This window comes from Pseudophryne corroboree, chromosome 7 (genome assembly GCF_028390025.1).
Source record: "Pseudophryne corroboree isolate aPseCor3 chromosome 7, aPseCor3.hap2, whole genome shotgun sequence".
NCBI classification, from domain to species: domain Eukaryota; kingdom Metazoa; phylum Chordata; class Amphibia; order Anura; family Myobatrachidae; genus Pseudophryne; species Pseudophryne corroboree.
In genome coordinates, this window is record NC_086450.1 from 426,756,968 (window position 1) to 426,772,964 (window position 15,997).

A 15,997-nucleotide genomic window follows, 5' to 3' on the forward strand; every position below is an offset into this window, starting at 1 on the left:
GTTGGTTGCACTGGGTTGCTGAAGCAATAACAGTCCCTCTTTTATTTTGCACCATACACTTGCCTTTCTCAAATTGGACTCTGTAGCCCTTGTTTTCTAGGACGCTGATAGCAATGAGATTACTTCCCAAATCTACACATACAACACATCTTGGATATCTGTAACAACAGTTTCTCCTCCATTTCTTAAACGCACTGTGATTGTCCCAGCTTGTGATGCAGTAAGGACTTTATTTCCAATCCCTGTAACTGTAGTGGGTACACACGGTGTGCTTATTGCAACTGAAATGCCTAGTGGCCCCCGAGTCCATGTACCAGCTATCCTTCCTGTGACTGCTACATTTAATGCTGACTCGTTTGGCTTGTCACGCTGCTTCTGCGCACCACTGGAATTTCTCATCATACAATCTGAAGCTTTATGTCCTATCTTGTGACATACAAAACACTTGAACTTGTGCTTTTTAGACTTTGTGCCCTTTGTGATTAAGGCAGAACCCTCAGCTATGGTCTCGACAGGAATACATTCTTGGAACTGTAGTAGCTTGGTATCATTTGACTCTAAAGCAACCACTAAAAAATCTAATTCTGGTGTCAGATTGTGCAACATCTCCATTGCCACTTCTTCCTCGTCCACCTGTGTCCCCACAGATGCCAATCGCTGAGCTATTGACAATAACTTATCAATATAATCGTTCATGTCCTTGCAGGAACTCCGTTTCATTCCATACAGCATGCATCTCAAACTTATCTTTCTCATCAGACCTCTGTCTTCATACTCACTTTGCAGGGCTGTCCACATGTCCTTAGCTGGCACTTTCCCACTGATTATTGAATAGACATGCTGCTCCACAGCTAAACCTATCGTCCCAATGGCTCTGTCTACGTCATCTGGGTTTGGACCTGCTCCTGGGTCTATTGTGACCTTCCACAACTGTTTCCGCTTAAGGTGCATCTCCATGGCAAACTACCATGTAGTGTAGTTCTCTGAACCTTTCAGTTTAGCAGAGTCCATACTGTGTCCTGTATTACACATCTTCCCAGCCCTTCTATAAAATGTCACTTTTAACTTTATCTGTGTGCTCTTTTAAACTGTGCAATTTACTCAAACACTCAGGGGTTAATCTAATAGCACATGGGTCTGGGCCCATAACCTGTTGGCAGAGTATTGCGGTGCCTGGTACAGTAACATTAGTCCACACAATTAATGAGTTTAAATAGTAATGCAGGTTTATTTAGTATACACACAGGTGACTTGGATGTATTGTTGTAATAAGCAATTGGCCCCTTATATCAGACAGAGTAACACAGTGATGGTAGTGGTACTTATTAGTATGCTCATGTGGCTGCGGTATGTCAGCAGGGGATGTCTCCAGTGGCATAACTACTGCCCCCGCAGCCCTCGCGGTGGCTTGGGGGTGCAGGGCTGCGGGGGGCGCCCCCACTGATTTAGCGCAGATTGACATGTGGACGAGCCGTCCGCATGTCAATCTGCTGTCTCCCTCCTTACCTCCAATCCTCCGCTGACGCCCTAGCCGCTGCTGTGAAGGAGAGACACGGAGGGCACAGCGCGCGCCTCTCCTGTGTCCCTCCTGCGTCTCCGGCGTGTCTATTAAATTAAGTGCCCATTCGTGAGCTCTGATTGGCTCACGAACCGGCACTTCATTTAACAGACATGCCGGAGACGCAGGAGGGACACAGGAGAGGTGCGCGCTGTGCCCTCCGTGTCCCTCCTTCACAAAACAGCGGGGGAGCGGGTGTGAGTTGGACCTGGCACTGGGGGAGCATATTTGGCACTGGGGGAGGGGGAGCATATGTGGCACTGGCGGGGTATATGTGTACCTGGCACTTGGGGGGGCATATTTGGCATTGGGGGCATGTGTGCAGGCCCGGCGCTTACCACTCAGCAAAGGGATGCAGTGCAGATAGGCGCCAGGGGGGAGAGGCGCTCTACCCGCTCTGTAACCCTGTGCTGAGTTCCCTGCCCTGCTGATGCCGGCTGCTGCGCCTGTCACACTCTATGACAGGCAGCGCCAGCGGCATCTGAAGCCTCCTCTCCCCTCCACTGTTAGAGACTCACCGCTAGGGATGGACATCGATGGTTGATGTTTCTGAACCATCGATGTTTTCATTACGATGGTAGTGTTTTTAGCATTTTGCCCTCCCGATGTTTTTCACCATCAAATGATAGTCATTCGATGGTCTTCCGATGGTGGCTTGTTTTTTTCTAATTCCAAATAGCTATGCCTCCCCTTGCTGCTGTGTCTGTATCAGGGAAACTTCCTAAGTCCGTTGGAGGCTGCCTGACACTCTCTGTTTCAGACATGAGCCTGCTCAGCCAGTCCCCTCACCCCCTCCCCTCTCTAGGCTGCTGCTAGGCAACAGGGCCCACTGCTAGCTCTGATTGGCTCTCACTGACTCAGATCACAGACCTTACCCTGCAGCAGCAGAAGCCACAGACACACGGAGCTCAGTAGGATTCAGAGGAGACAGAGTGACCTCACTGATCTTTATATCACCCCAGCTATACACCACCACTGATCAGGGGGCATCATTTAGGAGGGCTATGGACAAAGTCCTTGCTTGAGTATGTTTTGGACTGTGGGAAAAAAACAAGAGAAAACACAAAAAAACATGGAAAGAACATACAAACTCCACACCATAAACATCGGAATTTGTCCCATGTGAGACAGCAAAGCAAACCCTGCACTGAGCCAGCTGTCATTCACATTATTGTAAGAAATTCCCAGCCGGTACGCCGTACCGCCGGGCCGTCCACAATACTGCATTCCGCTGGCTTCGTTCTGTGTGAGGGGAGGAGAGCGCAGCGCAGTACCTCTCCTGCCCCTCAATTCTCTTTGATGCCCGGTCTCACTCTCCATCGGCGGCGGCAGGGTCAATCTGAATAAGGCACCGCTTTACTAGTCAATCAGAGCTCATGGACCGGCAGCCGCTGCTCCTGATTGGCTGCCGGTCCGCGAGCTCTGATTGGCTAACGAACCGGCGCATCGTTTCAGATTGACCCCGCCGCCGTTGGAGAGTGAGACCGGGCATCAAAGAGAATTGAGGGGCAAGAGAGACGCTATGCTGCGCTCTCCTCCCCTCACATAGAAGAAACAGAGCCAGCGGTAAGGGGTAGGGGCAATGAGCGCACAGTGGGGCAATGTATATCTGGCACAGGGGGGCATTGTATATCTGGCACTGTGGGGGAATTGTTTATCTGGCACTGTGGGGGAATTGTTTATCTGGCACTGTGGGGGAATTGTATGTCTGGCACTGTGAGGGAATTGTATATCTGCACTGTGAGGGCATTGTATATCTGGCACTGTGAGGGCATTGTATATCTGGCACTGTGGGGGAATTGTATATCTGGCACTGTGAGGGCATTGTATATCTGGCACTGTGGGGGAATTGTATATCTGGCACTGTGAGGGAATTGTATATCTGGCACTGTGGGGGAATTGTATATCTGGCACTGTGGGGGAATTGTGTATCGAATTGTATATCTGGCACTGTGGGGGCATTGTATATCTGGCACTGTGGGGGCAATGTATATCTGGCACTGTAGGGGAATTTTATATCTGGCACTGTGGGGGCAATGTATATCTGGCACTGTAGGGGAATTTTATATCTGGCACAGTGGGGGCAATGTATATCTGGCACTGTGGGGGCATTGTATATCTGGCACTGTGGGGGCAATGTATATCTGGCACTGTAGGGGAATTTTATATCTGGCACAGTGGGGGCAATGTATATCTGGCACTGTGGGGGCATTGTATATCTGGCACTGTGGGGGCATTGCATATCTGGCACAGTGGGGCATTGTATATCTGGCACTGTGGGGCATTGTATATCTGGCACTGTGGGGGCATTGTATATCTGGCACTGAGGGGTCAATGTTGCTTCATCATTGGGCATTGTGTGTGTATATTATATATGTATATTATACACACAATGTCCAGTGATAAAGTAATATGTTGCACAGAGTCTGGCCCTGCCCCCGATCCCAATTCCCACATTGCGAACGAAAATGCAGGCTTTTGCGCATGCACTAGTCATATAAATAGTTTTCACCATCAAATACTTTTGATGTGATGGTTAGTAACCATCGCTTTGAAAGTTTCAATGGTGGAAGCATTGCCATCATAGGATGGTTTGCTTTCGATGTCCATCCCTACTCACCGCACTGAAAGCTGCAGCAGCAGCATCCAAGCTTTTGAAAGTGAAACTAGGAGAGTCCGAGTAGGGGGCGTGGCTACACGGCTGTGTGTGCAGTCACTGGCTGCCTGCTGCTGTGCAATGTGGGAAGCTGAGGGAGGATCAGAGGCTGAGCTGCTGCCTGTAAGATGTGCTGCCATGTGTTGTGTAAAGGTAAGGGGGGGGGCACCATCTGTAAGTGTATCTGTGTGTGGCTGTATGTATATATGTATGTATGTATGTGTGAGGCTGTGTGTATGTGTGTATAAGTGTTTGTGTGTATATGTATGTGGCTGTGTGTATAAGTGTGTGTATATGTGTATAAGTGTATAAGTGTGTGACCAGGGCCGGTTCTGGGGCTTCTTGCGCCCCGGGTGGCATTAGGGGGTGTGGCTGCATACAGGGAGCGTGGTCAGTTACGCCCCCTGTACTGTAGTAGGATGTGCGTTGCGCGATGATGTCATCGCGCACCGCACAGCAAAGGTCCTCTCCACGAAGGAAAACTAGACGCTAAGCGTCTAGTTCCCTTCGTGGAGAGGACCTTTGCTGTGCGGTGCGCGATGACGTCATCACGCACCGCACATCATTACAGTTAAGGTCCTCTCCAGGAAGGGAAACTAGACGCGTAGCGTCTAGTCTCCCTTCACAGCGGGCAGCGGCAGCGGAGGGCACCACAGCAGCAGCGGATCTTGCCATGGTGCAGCGCCCTCCGGATGGCGCCCCGGGCAAAAGTCCTGCTTGCCCGTGGCAAGATCCGCTACTGTGTGTGACTGTGTGTGTTTAAATATGTGTCTGTGAGCATTTATGTGTGGCTGTGCGTGTGTATATGTGTGTGACTGTATATAAGTATGTGTCTGTGTGTATAAGTGTGTGGCTGTTTGTATATAGGTGTGTCGGTGCATGTACAGTGTGTGTATAGTATACTGTGGGCGGAATGTACTATAAGACTTCGCCGCCTACCGCAGCGATACTAATCGCATATGTACTAACATATGCGATTAGTATCGCAATACGGTATAGGAGGCCACCGCAATGATGTCTTCAGGGGTCGGTGGGGGTCAACGGGGGTCTGCATCACCTCCCAGACTCGGGAGGTGATGTGTGCAGGGAGTCCCCAGGCTCCTCCTCCTCCTCCTCCTCCCTGTAGCCGAGAGGCTGTGCTGCGGGGGAGAAGGAGGAGGGCGGCTGCACCAGCAGGAGCACACAGGTATGCGGGGGGAGGGGGGTCGTCGTGAGCGGCGCGGGGGCGGGATGCGGCGGTCTCCAGCGGCGGTGGTAAGAATCCCATAGGCTTATATAGGGTATCGCCATAAAAAGATGGCGATACCCTATGGGGTGAAAACGCGGCGGTCGGGGGTTAGTACATATGAAAATACGGTAAAACGGGTTTTACCGCATTTTCCCTTTAGTAAATCCCGCCCTGTATGTTTATCACTGTGTGTGACCACCCACTGCTCCCACTACTGTGTCCTTACCCCACTGTACCTGCACCCACTACTGTGTCCTTACCACAGTGACCCTGCACCCACTGCTCCCACTACTGTGTCCTTACCACACTGACCCTGCACCCACTGCTCCCACTACTGTGTTTTTACCCAAAGCCCTGCACTCTATACTGTTTTCTTACCCCCTATCTCAGCACTTGCTACTATATGCTTATCCCCCTAATGCCCTCACATGAGACTGCTTCACATCTGTTATGCGCCATGCCGCATTGGTTGGGGGGAGGGGGGTCAACAGATAGTGCACCAAATTGGTCAGGGCCGGCTCTGTGTGTATATGTATGTGTGTAATGTATGTACAGTATGTGTGTGTATGTTTGACTGTGCAGCAAAATGTGTGTCAGTGTCACTGGTACAGGGGGCATTACGCGTGGAAGCGTCACTGCTACAGGGGGCGTCACATGTGCAAGCATCACTAGTACAGGGGGCATTGTGTGTTTAAGCGTCACTGGTACAGGGGGGTGTTGCGTGTGTAAGCGTCACTATTACAGGGTGCGTTGTGTATTTAGGCGTCACAGCTGTATGGTGCATTACGTGTGTAAGCGTGACTGCGTCTGGTATAAGCGTCACTGTTACAGGGGCGTTAAGGTGTGTAAGCATGACTACTCCAGGGGGCGTTACATGTGTAAGTGCCACTACTACAGGGGGCTTTATGTGTAAAAGCATTATGTGCGCTGTCTCTTTGTAAAGTATGGGAAGGCGCAAATTTATAGTTTGCAGGGGGGCGCCGAACACCCTAGCACCGGCCCTGCAATGTGTGTACCTGGCACTGTGGGGGAATATCTGGCACTGAGGGCATATGTGGCACTGGGAGCACAGCCCTAGCAACAAGCATTACCCCCTAGCAACGAGCATGACACCCAGTGCATGAAACCCCTGGCAACGAGCATGACACCCAGTGCATGAAACCCCTGGCAACGAGCATGACACCCTGAGCATGAAACCCCTGGCACCGTGCATGGAACCAAGAGCATGAAACCCCTGGCAATGAGCAGGTAATTTAAAAGTAATTAGAAGCCTTACTGTAGGACTTAATGTGTCACAGGCATTACGGTGTGTGGCATACTATATCACGGGCATTGTGGTATGTGGTATATTGTCTCAGGGACATTGCAGTGTGGCATAATGTATAACGGGCATTGCAGTGTGTGGCATAGGGTATAACGGGCATTGCGGTATGTGTCACAGGCATTACAGTGTGTGGTATACTATATCACGGGCATTGTGGTATAATGTCTCAGGGTCATTGCAGTGTGTGGCATAATGTATCACGGACATTGCGGTGTGTGCCATAATGTGTCACAGGCATTACGGTGTGTGGTATACTATATCACGGGCATTGTGGTATGTGGTATAATGTCTCAGGGTCATTGCGGTGTGTCATAAGGGTGTGGTATTGAAAGTCGACAGTAACTAGGTCGACAATGTCTAGGTCGACCACTATTGGTCAACAGTAACTAGGTCGACAGGGTGTCTAGGTCGACAGGGTCTTTAGGTCGACATGTTCTAGGTCGACAGGTCAAAAGGTCGACATGAGTTTTTAATGTTATTTTGGTGTCGTTTTCTTCGTAGAGTGTCCGGGAACCCCAATTAGTGCACCGCGTCCCCTCGCATGGCTCGCTTCGCTCGCCATGCTTCGGGCATGGTGCCTTCGCTCCGCTACCGCTTCGCTCGGCACAGATTACCGTTCCAATCGTAGTCCACGTGGATCGTTAAGTATGAAAAGGTTCAAAAAAAGAAAAAAATTGTGAAAAACTCATGTCGACCTTTTGACCTGTCGACCTAGAACATGTCGACCTAAAGACCCTGTCGACCTAGTTACTGTCGACCTAGTTACTGTCGACTTTCAGTCCGGATCCCGTGTCATAATGTATAACGGGCATTGCGATGTGTGGCATAATGTGTCACAGGCATTGTATGTGCTATAATGTTTCAGGGGCATTGCAGTGTGTAGCATAATGTATAACGGGCATTGCGATTCCTGTCATAATGTGTCACAGGCATTACGGTGTGTGGCATAATGTGTCACAGGCATTACGGTGTGTGGCATAATGTGTCGGGGGCATTATGGTGTGTCCATATTGTGTCATGTGCATTATTGTGTGTGGCATAATGTCTAAGGGCCATTGCAGTATGTGGCATAATGTATACTGGGCATTACTATAAGGAGGAAAAATTACAAATAATGTAAGGAGTATGAATCAGGATTATTTTTCTTTCCTGTGGTGGCCAATGTCTGGGCGTGCAGGTTGCAAAACTGGGGTATAAGGTAGTCTTTTCCTGCAATCTCACGCTCCTTTATGCGAAGCCACGCTCATTTCAACAAAGCCACGCCCCCTTTTACGGCGCACGCGCACAGATTCATCGCTTTACTAGTGCCAATTATGGAGGGGGAGGGGTGCAGTCTGAGTCCCGCTGTGAAGGGAATGCACCACCCGGCTCTATGATAGCTCCGGCAGCGTGGTACATGATGCAGGAATGCTGTAAGTCTCTAACTCTCTGTTCACACTGAGCTCCGGTCTCAGCTCACAGACTTAACTAGCACTGTCACTAAGATGGAGGAACAGAACATGCGCTAGACTCCGCCTACCAAAGACACTTGCACTAGGGGATGAACACTAAAGGATGCGCCCATGAGATCCTATGTATGAGGAGACAGGTACAGAGCGCACCATTTACCAACAAATACACAGTTAAATACAGTTATAAAAATATTCAGTGAAATAAAGTTCTCGGTGCAGAATAGTATAATTGTTGAGGGAAACTAACATATATCACATAGCTCAGCTGTAAAATCTGTTTGAAGGATAGTGTCCATTTTGTATTATGACACCAGTGCAAGCTGTGCTCTTTGCTGCCCTCTATAGGTGAAAGTGAGTGTGATGCTGCCATCTTTAAGCCTACTGCTAACATTCATTCTCACAAATGTCCCTTATCTCTAGCCTATTGGTTTAAGTTTCAGAGGTTGTAGCCAGTGCTTTTACCACACAGATCGCAGTGTTTTCAGTCCAGTGTGACCTGAACGCACAATAACTTGTGGATACTGACAAAAACAAACGTGCAAACACAGCTACATTCATAGAACCAAAATAATTCTATACAATGGATTTCTCCCTAACGTCATGCACTTTACTGGCACAACTTAATTTTCAGCCCTCATCTTCTCAAGAGAAATTAAATGGTTCTAATAAGAGATGGTGCCAGGGTCGGACTGGCCCACAGGGGTACCAGGGAAACCACCGGTAGGCCCCACTGCTTGAGGGCCCACTCCTTCCTCTAGGGATCAGGTTTCAGACTGTGCACTTGTATTATATATGGTAGATATGTTGCATTACACTGCACTAAACTATTGTGTATTTTAAGCCTCTGTGGAGGCTGGCCACACCCCCTTTGTAGGCTGGCCACACCCCTAAGTATGGTCCCCTATCACTGCATTCCCTCCGTGGGCCCTTCATGTCCCAGTCCGACACTGGATGGTGCCATCGGTAGTTTACATTGATGGCAGGAAACAATCGTCAGGTAATCATTGATAGTTACACCGCTGACAGCCATCAGTCCAGTGGCTGGAGGTGAGACTCAACGGGAAGGGAGTTAAGATCCACGCCTCAGCACAAGAGGAGAGAGAAGGCTATTGCCGGTCTGTCTGCCATCACAGGCCTATCCTCGCTATGTACAGTCATACCAGATGACGTATAAGGGCCAATACAAGTCATGCTAGGGCAGTGCATCCAATAAGACATTGGGGGGAATGTAATAGGGTGTCAGAATCAGAAAGTGAGAGATTTTGTGAGAGTGTTCCTGTTTTTCTTAAAGTGGCAATCCTTTACATGGCAAAATCAACCTGGGTTTGCCATGTAAATGATTGCCACTTTAAAAAAGCTGGAAAACTCACAAAATGTGTCATTTTCTGATTCTCACGCCCTATTGCATTCGTCCCATTGTCCCAATGGGTGTGGATTAAGAGACTGACAGTATATAGATAGGGTCAGCCAATAGGTCCACACCAGATGGTCGACAGTAAATAAATTGACATGGTCAATAGGTAGATAGTTAAATGGTCAACACTTAGGTCAAAAGGTCATCATGCAATGGTCGACACAGAAAAGGTCAACACATGTTTGATTATTAATTTTTTTACCCCTATTCCTAACCCTTAACCCTCCCCCGATGCTTAACCCTAACCATCCACTCTGGCAGCCTAACCCTAACTCTCCCCCAATTGCCAGACCCTAACCGGACCCTCCAGTGGCCTAACCTTAACCATTCCCCAATTGCCTAACCAACCATAACCCCCACCCTAACACTACACATCATAAAAAAATATTAAAACCATGTGTCGCCCATTTGCACGATGATCTTTTGACCCCGTCGACCATTTAACTGTCGAGCTTTTGACCCTGTCGACATTTCGACCCTGTTGACCATATCATGTCAACCTACTGACTGACTGTCTATTTACTGTCAATCTTCCATCTGGACACTGTGCCCTATTTCTATTCCCTACGCTGAGGAACCTGCAGTGTGTGTAGTGTGTTTGTACTGCACACGTTTGATTAGAACTCCAGACTGCAGTCCCCAATGAGAATTCTGCACACTACGCTGGTCACGATAACTCTGCCTTACATTTCCCTGATAAAGACACATGCCTAAATCGTGTGGAAACAACTGTTCATTCTACAATATGGGATTCATTATTCTGTGATATTAGAGGGGAGGAAAGTCATTTTTCCCATATATTTTTCTAATGTCAGACATGCCATGGGGACCCATCCAGGAGTGGGACCCTACTTATAATGGCTGTTATGAGTCGTTAGGGAACATTTATAAAAATGAGTAAAAAGTGCCTTATTTGTTGCTGTGTGCTGCAGCACAGTTTTCACAAAGACCCACGATGCGATCACATCATGATATCCCGTGCACTCTGACCGCTGCGCAGGCGCTGATGACAAAAAAATGGCAGTGAGAGCGATCGCAGCTATAGTGATCAGTTCTGAATAAGGCCCAATGCCAGGATAACCCTGAAACCATGTCGGCGGTGTGTGTGTGTTGGGGGGGGGGGGGGTCATCCTGCAGCTAAGTGGACAGTGCAGGGGGGCATTGTGACAATTACTGGCATTGTAAAATGGGGGACGGTGCCACAATAAAGCTATTCAGCGCAAATCGCATCATCAAGCTGCCCGGGCCACCCACTTAACTTGGGAAGTGGGAGGCTGTGCAGGGCCTCCGGGAGATTTGCACATTTTTCTGGGATAGTCACTTGAGATTTGGGAGTCTCCAGGACATCCGGGGGAGTAGGTAAGTATGCACTGGAAACTGTGGGTGCTGTGTGTTATTATTCCTTATTCACCCTCTCATACAATCTCATCTGCTGTACATGCCAGTACAACAGAAATAACCAACCCCTGCCTCTCCAGCTGTTGTGGAACCACAAGTCCCATCATGTTTTACAGCAGCTGCAAAAGGCCACTGGCTGCCTAACCTTGAAGTGGAGTGATTGCAGTGATGCAGGGGTTAACATGATGTGAGGAGGGGAGGCAGTCATGTCTTCTGGTGTTCTGCCACCAGGGGGCAGTGCTGGCATTGCCAGGGCACCTAGCTCCCCCCTTCCAGACACGGATCCCTAGCAGCCTCCTCCGGAAGCCTTTGTACAGATAGCAGCAGGAGCCTGGAGGGGGGACAAGCAGGCTGCATTCGGCCGGGTACTGCTCCTCACCTGCCAGCCTGGCATTGCACCCCTTCCTTGGTGGACCATACATGGCCTGGGGCTGCCTGCACTCCAGGACACCCAGGAGAGAGAGGATCCCACTGGTGGGCAGAGGTGAGTGCTAGCTTTTATTGTGCTTTATTTATTTACTTTGTAGGGGGAGGTCTCATAATGCATTGCATGCTATTTTATTCTGCATTACCCTGTGGCCCCCAGGGTGACAGTGCACAGCCCTTCTGTCTCATGCATAACTGAGAGGCCAATATGTCTGCTAGGAAGGGGGCAAGACACCAGCCCATAGTCTGGCTCAAGTCACTGCCAGCTTGTCCTCCACTCAGATGTCATTTATAATGATAGATTAGCCTTGTGTGCTCAGTGATGTCATGCATGGTGTTAGTGTATACGCTAAGACTGAGCAACTAAAGGGCGGCCCAGCAGTTGTAGAACTACAAGTCCCAGCTGAACCTGGCCTGGTATGCTGGAACAGTAGAGCTGTTGCACAGCTGACACACACACACACACACACACACACACACACACACACACACACACACACACTAACTCACACTCTCTCTCTCTCTCTCCCCCCTCTCTCTCCCCTCTCTCTCTCTCCCCCCCCCCTCTCTCTCTCTCCCCCCCCCCCCCTCTCTCTCTCTCTCTCTCTCCTCCCTCTCTCTCTCTCTCTCCCCCCCCCCCCTCCCTCTCTCTCTCTCCCCCCCCCCCTCCCTCTCCCTCTCCCTCTCCCTCTCTCTCCTTGGAGGGCAAGGTCCCCAGGCTACACATGAGAATGACATTACAATGTAAATAGACCGGTAGGATGGGAGAGTGACTGACAGATGGGTGACCTCAGGGTGGAAGGAACAAGGTGTGTCAGGTGTCAGCTGAGCAGGTGGGTGTCTGTCTACCTGCCACATGGCTTATGTATACAATAAGTGCATTATAGTCTTCTGCTGGGTATATATAAGACTGCACAGTTTGCAGCGTGAGGTGTGGCCTGGATGCCTGACTCATAAATGTGGATCCCCAGGTTACTCCCCCCTGGAAGACTTGGCCTACACTGGGGAAAAAAAATAATCAAACCTCGTTAATCTATATAATACGGCGTGCTTTCTGAGAGATACCTGCTGCATTGTACTGTAGCATGGCTTATGGCAATTGCGGATAAGATGGATGTGTTCTCCCAGGCAGTATTTCCTGCTAACAGTGTTTAGTAACATTTGATTAATAACGTTTTGTCGCTGTCATTTTATTGTTGAAATAAATGGAAAAGTCAGTGCAAAGACTGCGTCCGGTCAGCACGGTGATATAAAAATGGCGGTAACTTTATGTAGACGCAAAATATAGGTCTGCTAGCTAGTGTATTTAAAGTAGGTGACACTTGAAATAAAGCAGGCGCAAAGGGGGGAGGGGTGCCTAACATGCCTCTGCACACCCGTACTGTACTCCTCTACAACGTTCTCGCTCCTGATCCCCGCAAGGGCCACAAGAAAGAAACCTAAAACTGCAGTATGTCCAGTTGGCGCCAACATACGTTTTCTACTTGCAAACTGGATTGCTGTGCAACTCTAAATCCTCTCTTGACAGCCAGAGAACATGCAGAGGGACCTCTGATAGAAAGCTATTCTGAAGATTTTCTGCACTAACCATGGTAGTACCAACATCACATTTCTATGTATAAGTGCCACCCATACCATCGTTTTCCCCCTCTGTCATTGGTAGTGTATTTTAGCGCTCATTAGTAGCATATTTGAGCATGCCTGATACAACTTGTATCACCAGACTAATCCATTAAAACCACTTAATAGGCCTGGCAGATATTTCAGCAGTTTAGGTGAGTGGCGGCACCTATTTTCATGAGACAAAAGCAATGTATTTAAGTATCTCCTTTATATTTGGCTACATCTGTGACTCTGTGCCTGGCCGTAACGCTGGGTGGAGTCACAGCGGTGGGCGGAGTCAGCAAGTCTCTGCTCCTGCTGCCTGTCCATCTCTCTCTCTCCCCTCCCCCCACCCATCAGCAGCTCTGACTCCCCGGCCGCGGCGCCGGGCCAACAACAATGGCTGATGCCGCCCCCGGCATACACATTAGGAGGGACGGGTGACGCAGGAGAAGGCTTTCATAGCCCTCCCTGCCCCGCGTACACAGAACCGCCGCCTCCTCCGCACACATCCAGCTGTCCGCTCTCCTGCTGTGACAGGAGGCGAGTGCTGCAGTGACGTCATCTCCTGCAACACTCGCCTCTTGTCACAGAGAAGAGCCGGCACACACACTCCAGTCTCCGGGGGCTGCCAGCATCTACAGGCTAGCTGGAAACACCCCCGGAGTGAGAGAGAACATACCCGCGAGGCCACGCCCCTTTCACAGCAGGCCACGCCCCCTTTCATCCACCGCGCAGCACGAGCAGGGGGGGAATGTGTGTAATAGTAGCACAGACTGCCTCTGAACACTGTACTGTTTACCAGCCTGCAGCAGCCGCCCACAACCCCAACGGTGGGCGCCACTTTACACAAGTCTCCTCTTCTGGTGCCCTCCCCCTCCACTACTTTCCCCCCTCTCTTCATCAGCTTCCTCACTGGGGACACTCCCTGCCGACCCGCGTCTCTCTATCCCCTCCCTACCGCCCCGCGTCTCTCTATCCCCTCCCTACCGCCCGCGTCTTTCTATCCCCTCCCTACCGCCCCGCGTCTTTCTATCCCCTCCCTACCGCCCCGCGTCTTTCTATCCCCTCCCTACCGCGTCTTTCTATCCCCTCCCTACCGCCCCGCGTCTTTCTATCCCCTCCCTACCGCCCCGCGTCTCTGTATCCCCTCCCAGCCGCCCCGCCTCTCTGTATCCCCTCCCTACCGCCCCGCCTCTCTGTATCTACCTGCTGCCCCGCGTCTCTGTATCCCCTCCCTACAACCCTGCATCTCTGTATCCCCTCCCTACCGCCCCACGTCTCTCCCCTCCCTACCGCCCCGCGTCTCTGTATCTCCTCCCTACCGCCCGCGTCTGTCTGTATCCCCTCCTCCCTACGCCTCTGTATCCCCACCCTACCACCCTGCGTCTCTCTAACCCCTCCCTACCGCCCGCGTCTCTCTATCCCCTCCCTACCGCCCTGCGTCTCTCTATCCCCTCCTTACCGCCCTGCGTCTCTCTATCCCCTCCCTACCGCCCGCATCTCTCTATACCCTCCCTACCGCCCACGTCTCTCTATCCCCTCCCTGCCGCCCTGCGTCTCTCTATCCCCTCCCTACCGCCCTGCGTCTCTCTATCCCCTCCCTACCGCCCCGCGTCTCTCTATCCTCTCCCAGCCGCCCCGCCTCTCTGTATCCTCTACCTGCTGCCCCGAGTCTCTGTATCCCCTCCCCAACACCCTGCATCTCTGTATCCCCTCCCTACCGCCCACGTCTCTCTATCCCCTCCCTGCCACCCTGCGTCTCTCTATCCCCTCCCAGCTGCCCCGCCTCTCTGTATCCTCTACCTGCTGCCCCGCGTCTCTGTATCCCCTCCCTAACACCCCGCATCTCTGTATCCCCTCCCTACCTCCCCGCGTCTCTCTATCCCCTCCCTACCGCCCCGCGTCTCTCTATCCCCTCCCTACCGCCCTGCGTCTCTCTATCCCCTCCCTACCGTCCCACGTCTCTGTATCCCCTCCTCCCTACGCCTCTGTATCCCCACCCTACCACCCCGCTTCTCTCTATCCCCTCCCTATCGCCCTGCGTCTCTCTATCCCCTCCCTACCGCCCTGCGTCTCTCTATCCCCTCCCTACCGCCCTGCGTCTCTCTATCCCCTCCCTACCGTCCTGCGTCTGTGTGCCCTCCCTACCGCCCTTTGTCTTTGTATCCCCTCCCTACCGCTCTGCGTCTCTGTATCCCCTCCCTACCGCTCTGCGTCTCTGTATCACCTCCCTACCGCTCTGCGTTTCTGTATCCCCTCCCTACGGCCCTGCGTTTCTGTATCCCCTCCCTACCGCCCCGCGTCTCTGCATCCCCTCCCTACCGCCCTGTATCCCATACACGGTCCATACCACTGGCTCCTTGATACCTCCCTGACAAACCCTCACCAGGAGTACAGGAGCTATAACCCCCTGCGGTGCCCCCCATAGTTACCGGTATATCGGTGATGCTCCGCTCTGCCGCCTCCTCCCTATCCCTCACACAGCAAGCGCAGGGCGCAAGCCCAGCACCGAGCACATGACCGCGCTGTCCATGCCCATTGGCCCTGGTACCAGCTCCAGCCATCGCCCCCTCCTCCTACTGCACCAGAGGTGGGCGCACACATAGAGCATGCAGAGGGGACTGGTGCACCTGCGGCCGCGTGGAGACCTTGCGTGCGCAACATGTCCGTGTTGCTACACCTGAAGGATGGTACGGTGTAGAGAGAGGACACAGCTACCCCTGCTCCGCATTGTACCAGCACTTCCCTCTGTGTCTAATGACACCATTTACCTCTTCATGCGGGTATGTCTATATCACATACATCCTTATCCGTGTCCTATATATTGTTACAAATAAAATGACATAGGTATAGGTCCCACACCCCCTCCCCCCCCCACACCTGCATCCACCTCCCCGTCCACTCGCAGCATCTACATATTCCCTGCCTCATCCGCGG

At 51.3% G+C, this 15,997-nt stretch overlaps 1 protein-coding gene across 4 annotated transcripts in view; it reads left to right on the top strand.

Moving 5' to 3' along the window:
• The first annotated feature begins 4,289 nt into the window (after positions 1 to 4,289).
• Positions 4,290 to 15,997, top strand: part of RAI1 (retinoic acid induced 1) — a 231,859-nt gene continuing 220,151 nt past the window's right edge. For 2 of the 4 annotated variants that reach the window (XM_063934841.1, XM_063934843.1), the window contains exon 1: positions 11,328 to 11,513. The gene's annotated coding sequence lies outside the window, so the exon portion shown is untranslated. Of the gene's footprint in view, positions 4,368 to 11,327; positions 11,514 to 15,997 lie in introns of those variants that run through there. The other 2 variants (XM_063934842.1, XM_063934844.1) reach the window with 2 other exon arrangements.